The sequence below is a fragment of the Rhincodon typus genome, chromosome 8 (genome assembly GCF_021869965.1).
Source record: "Rhincodon typus isolate 14 chromosome 8, sRhiTyp1.1, whole genome shotgun sequence".
NCBI lineage: Eukaryota > Metazoa > Chordata > Chondrichthyes > Orectolobiformes > Rhincodontidae > Rhincodon > Rhincodon typus.
The window spans coordinates 94,129,785-94,136,214 of record NC_063339.1 but is presented as its reverse complement, the minus strand read 5'-3'; the positions used below and the strand labels follow the sequence as shown (position 1 = coordinate 94,136,214).

General features: G+C 45.6%; 1 non-coding gene across 1 annotated transcript; it reads right to left on the bottom strand.

Moving 5' to 3' along the window:
- Positions 1-3,785: 3,785 nt before the first annotated feature.
- On the bottom strand, positions 3,786-3,858 carry trnat-ugu. The gene has a single exon. It is a non-coding gene; the product is annotated as a tRNA-Thr (tRNA).
- Between the last annotated feature and the right edge of the window lie 2,572 nt (positions 3,859-6,430).

The following is a 6,430-nucleotide window of genomic DNA, read 5'->3' as shown; positions in this document are numbered from 1 at the left end:
ATTATTTGAATAACAAAATCGATTCTATGAGCTGGGGAAAATGCTGAAATTTATACACATCAGGTGCAGTGTGTCTGAGAGACAGGACTTCCTTCAGTAGCACCCCATGCTGAATCAGATAGCTGCGCCCTGCCTGTGACATTGAGAACGACACAGACACAGGTCCCCATGATTGGGAGAGATTCTATCTTTCCCAACAACTCTGAATTTTTCGCGCTGTGTCAGATGTGGTAATTTGGACAAGGTTCCGAACAGAATTTTAGTTTCTCTGCGTGCACAATCTCCCTTTTGCACAGCCTTCCACGCTTTCCATACCTCCCACTCTCACCACACCCCTCCCCTGTCCTGCAAGTCCATGTTTGGCAGGCAGCTGAAGAGCGCATTCGTGTTGTTCTCCTCCAGCACGGCCTGCCAGTGAAAGACTGTTTACTCCAGCTGCCAATGGAGACAGCGTTGCCCCGGGGGAATAGTGCTAACACAGCCTCCTTGGAGCGGGGGTTCAGAATGGGAAGAAGCTGTTGTTAAAACTCAGTGCTGCTTCAGTGTTAACGGGTCTGAGCTGTTGCTGGTTCATTGGTCTCGGGATATAGTTCTGTTCCATGTGGATGGAGTAAATAGGAACAGCTCTCGCGTTCGAATTACAGGCGATCCCTGGAGTTCTGTATCTTGCTTCACTCTTCACTGAGGTGGTCCGATTTTGTTGAGATCGAGTTCAGCCTGAGATCCCTCAGGATCTATGTGGCGAGCATTATTTATAAAATTCGTTCATAGGATATTCATTCACGGGATGACGGGGTCATTGACTCGGCCAGCATTTATTGCCCATCCCCAATTACTCAGACACATGGTCAACCATATTGCCTGTGGGTCTGGACTCACAGGTCGGCCAGACCAGGAAAAGATGGCAGTTTCCTTTCCTAAAGGGCATTAGTGAACCAGATGTGGTTTCTCCAACAACCGATTCACAGTCATCATTAGATTCTTAATTCTAGATATTTATTCTATTCGAATTCCACCATCTGCCGTGGTTTTGAACCCGAGTCCCCAGAACGTTATCCAGATCTCTGGATTCACACGCCAACGAAACTATCACTATTCCATCATGTCCCCCATTTTGCGGTAAGTGCGTGTGGTTCGTTGGTCTACGGGTATGATTCTCGCTTAGGGTATTATTATAATGCTGATATGCGAGAGATCCCGGGTTCAAATCCCGGACGAACCCACCGGCCTTATGTCTACTTTGCCACAACGCCCAAAGAGCTTTCCGAAAAACCAGCTTCGTCAAATGAGGTCGGGTTGCCTGAAGTGGGGATGAGGCAGAAGTACCATTGCAGTGAACACGGCCAAAGAGAATGCTTGTTCAAATCAAAAACAAGTGTTTCAGGTTGTTTGCCCATGCATTCTGACTCTGAGTGAAAATTCCAGCTGCTTTATTGCTCAGTTGAGGGCGTGGAACTTGCGGAAGCGGGAATGCGAAGTGATTGGAGACAGCGTTGAACAGATTCACGTGAATGGTGCCGTGTGTGAGGAATGTCCGTAATGAAGTGAGATGGGAAAGTTGGGAAAGCTCTCCTTGGAGAACAGAAAGCTGAAATTTTGAACAGAGAGTGGCAGGGTCACTAAAACGCTGTCTAACAGTACTAAAGACGCAGATTCAATCAACACAAAAGGAAATTTGATGGTTATGTCACAAATAACAATGGACAGAGTTACACCGAGAAGGCAAGAGAATTACATGAAATGACACTCATTTGCTCATTGTGGATAGCAGCACAGATAAGGTGGGCTGCATGGCCTCCATCTGCGTTGTGACAAATTTTGTGATTCTGAGTGAAATCTGAATGTGGGAGTAACAGAATGTGGGGCATTAGACAAAGGTTATGTTTACACAGGCGAGACACATCTGCGCAACAGGGTATTACACAACAACAATGATTTTTTAAAAATTCATTCTTGAAGGTACATGCCACACGCAAAATTAAAAGCCTAAAAGGCACACAGAGCTACCAACCAGAGTGGCGCAGCGGGAGCGTGCTGGGCCCATAACCCAGAGATCGATGGATCGAAACCATCATCTGCTATTCCTTACAACCGCGATTTGGGATTTGCGGAAGATCAGCTGTGTGCAATAAATTGTTCATATTGGTACACTGGTGAGGTGACACACTTGTCAAGATCCGCAGCAGTTTTCTCCTGTTCACCGTCAGTCTTCTCTAAGTTGGGACGCAACTGGGGTAGTTGAAACTTATTACTTCCAGTGTTTTTCCAAGACCTGCAGTAATTGCACACACTGTTTCAGACATGAATAACAAGAGGATAATCATGTTGGAGACAGCATCACGGCACAGACATATTTGACCATTATTAGAACAGATATCACCGATTGTGAATAACCTCAGAGAGATGCAAGCGACAGAGAGTCGCCGTGCATTCGAAGGGCTGAACGGCTTCTTTCTGCACGGGAATGACGCCATGGGTTTATGACGTCACTCTCCCTGTCTCTGTGGCTGAAGCACAGTTTACAACTTCTTTAAAATTCCCAGCTCATCTTTCTCACTGTTCTGATGCCCTGATCAGGTTTGAATCTGATCTGTAGGAACTGGTATCCTTTCACTGCCTCATATCAGTAAATGTCGCTGAGAACATTGGAGTCGGTGTCCCAGCGTCATCAGAGGAGGGGAAGCTGAAGTAGTACCACACACTGCCATGTGGCACCTTTTAAATTCCCAAACCACTCAATCACTGAAGCTCCTTGGAATGGAAAGAAAACAGAATTTTTAAAAAATCCACTCGTCTCAACTTTGTGAATCTTTAGAACTGGGAATCAGAGGCACATGAAGGGTGAACTGTCCAACTGAGTAGAGACAGTTAAACTGCCTTCCCTTCTTTAAGTGGCCAGGACATTCATTGATCCGAGACATTAAAAGGATTCCCTCCAGGCACTGCTCAGCCTTTGTGCTGTTATTGTGAAGACAGGAAATCCTCACTCCCTGAGCAGGCCACGAGCTCAGGCAACAGTGGTGAAACTGCAGTACCTTTACCACTAGACCACCTGGGAACAAGCAGACTTGCATCATTTCTTAATAACACAGCTTCTGGCTTTTATTTCATTGGTAATCAGTTGCTCCTGCAAAATGGTCGCATCATTGAGTTTTTACAGTACGGAAAGAGACCGAACATCCCAGTTTCCAGCACTTGGCCTTTTAGCACTTGTGTGCTCTCATGTTTCAAGTGTTCATTTCAATGTTATTTTCCCTGTAACATTTTAATCTCACGCATCACTGCCAATGAGACTGAAGTTTGTGATGGGAAAACTGTGTTCATGCCCCCTCGGGGAAGTGAACCTCATTTTCGCTCATAGCAGGAAACAGACAAGGACACCTTCCACCGAGAGTGCCAGAGGCTTTAGGAGAGCGCAACCCCCAGAAAGCAGAATTTCACTCACTTGGCTCTATTGTCCCATTGCAGACTTCAAAACTAGACCCTGTTTACAGCAACAAAGGGAAGCATTCGGCGGCTGCCCCGGCTTTGTGTTCCTCCTCCGTTGTTCACCTGTCATTCTGCACTTTTCCGGCTTCACCTCGCTCTTCCGGTCAAACTTCGCTCACGTCAGCTGCTTCCTGCCATTCCGAATGCTCTTCCTCAAGTCCGTGGTCGGACAAACAGGAATGTGGAATTTCAAACACATTTCTCGCCTGGGGAGGAAATGATGTTGTCATACTTTCAGACAAGATTGAAAGAGCTCCGGTCGATCTTGGAAGCAGCGGGTGTGCAAAATTTGCCACAGGCCCCAGTGAGAGTCGAACTCACGACCCCTGGTTTACAAGACCAGTGCTCTAACCACTGAGCTATGGAGCCAGTCAAAGAAGCTTGGGAAGAGGGTCTCATGTGTTCGAAACGACAAAGTAATAGATAATTGGAGACCTTGTGTGTAACGAACCAAGACGGAATAAAACCGAAACAGAGCAGAGGGGCATCACGTGCAGAAGGACAGGAGAATGCAAGGCCGAATCAGAGTATCCTGAGTGACATAAACAGATCTTTCCTGGTAGTCCAGTGATTACGATTCAGTGCCTTCACTGCCATAGCCTGTTAATGGTTAACATTTACAGCAATAAATACGAAATATTGACTGATCTTTAGAAGCAGAATTATGTCATTGACCAGTCAAAATCGATTCACTCCATGTTACAGTTCCACATCAGCAATGTCAGCTGCAACTGTCTGACGTGTAATCAGTTTAAAACAAGAATAGAGGGGAGGTCAGGAAAAGTGAAGGGCAATGGCAGTTTGTGAGATTTGACTGTCGGCCGAGTGGAGCCAGGCTCAACGTGGATGCTGAAGACCAGTCTTCACTGTTTACCCCGGTACACAGATCACATTGGATCAATCACACAAGGACTCTCCTTTGTGTGTTGTCCTTTGCACATCACAACTCGGTTCAGTGCCTCGAGGGATTCGGAAACTTTTAATTTGGCAACTAACTCAGGTCAGTGGTCCACAAACTAAGCTGTGTCGGGCCACTATTTAAACGGGCCACCACTCATTGCAACGACCCAGAACTGTACAGAAAGAGGAAGAACACCAATACAAAATCTTCGCTTTGAACGGATATCCCTGAAATTTCATCCGCAGGTGCCTACTAAATAACAACAGAAAGAGGACACATTATGCCCTAACACACTGGCTACACTGCCATACATCAAGAACATATCAGAACTGACAACTCCTATGACCACTAGGAATTACGGTAGCACACAAGCCCAAAGCCATACTACGACAAACACTCACAAGGATTAAAGACCACATATCCACGACATGCAGAACCGACATAGTTTACAAAATACCGTACAACGACTGCCACAAACATTGTATCAGAGAGACAGGAAGGAAACTAGCCATCAGAATACATGAACATCAGCTAGCAGCAAAATGACACGACGAACTTTCCCTAATATCAGTACACTCGGATAATGAAGGCCATCAGTTTAACTGGGACAACATAACCGGAGTGGCCCAAGCCAAATATAGACACACATGGGAATTCCTAGAAGCATTGTACTCAATCCATAATGCAATCAGCAAACATATAGAATTGGACCCCATATACAACCCATACAGAACAGAACGGGAAATGACAGAACTCACCGCAACGGACCGGGCAGTATAAATTCAAAGTGGAGTAGAACAACATCGCTTCATCGGAAGTCTCATTCATGATGTCACCTAGCATGGTGACGAAACGTCTGAACGAAAACAAGCCAGCTGGGCGAGCAAGTTAACAACATCAACTTTACCGTTTAATGTGTGGCTCAGTGTCAGTCTTTGTGATATTATACACACACTGTTCTACCCGCTTCTCCCGACGGACACAAGGTACCCCCACAAAAGGCAGCTTTATGTGGAACACAAGCAGTTTCTCCAGACAATGGGTACTGTTGCCATGAGCTGGGATATGAAATAAACAGTGAGCTGAAGTAGCCCCACACTCATGTTACTCATTTACCTTTCAATTTCAATTTTCAATTTCCAAAACCCAGCGATCCAGTCACTTCAGCTGCTGGGAATCTGACAAAAACAGCGCTGGGCATACATTCCTCTTCGGAAGCATCTGTCAATTTGCAAGGGTCGAAAAACTGTCAACTTCACTCGAGCGAGGGAGGATACAACATTTCAATCTTCCAAACCAAACTCAGACGCCGCATCAATTACACCACTGGTTCCACACGTCTTGCTGCAGCTTTCATCCTGTCGACTTGTGATGTATTCAGGGATATTGGCAGAAAAAGCATTCGCAAGGTGAATATCCAGCAAAATAATCGCCGTCACTGCTGCACTTCAATGTTCTCCACTTTGTGAAACGGTGAATTTCACTGGCAAACGAAACACGTTCGTTCTTATATGCCTGCTTTACTGTCATCCGTTTCTCTGCCACCCGTTTCTCTGCTGGGACTTGCCATCATTTTATTCACAGTCATTCCAAAGTTTGCCTCTCGTATCTTTTTTTTAAGTTTATCTCCCCTCAACTTAAAACCGTCCCCTAGTCTTGAAGTCTCCCATCTTAGGGAAAAGACAACCACCATTCGTACTATCTCCACGTCTCACTGATTTATAAACTTCTATCAGGTCGCCTCTCAAGCTCTGAAGCACCAGCGAAAATAGTCCAAGTCTATCCAACCCTTCTTTATAAATCAAACCTTCCATACCAGGCAACATCCTGGTAAACCTCTTCTTAACACTTGCCAGCTTAATAATATGCCTCCTGCAACTGTGCGACCGAAACTGCACACAGTATTCCAGAAGAGGACTCACCAACATCCTGTACAACCTCAATATGACTTTCCCAACTCCTAAATTGAAACAATTGAGCAATGAAGGCAGGCGTGCCAGAAGCCTGTTTAACCTCTCTGTCCATATGTGATGTAAATCT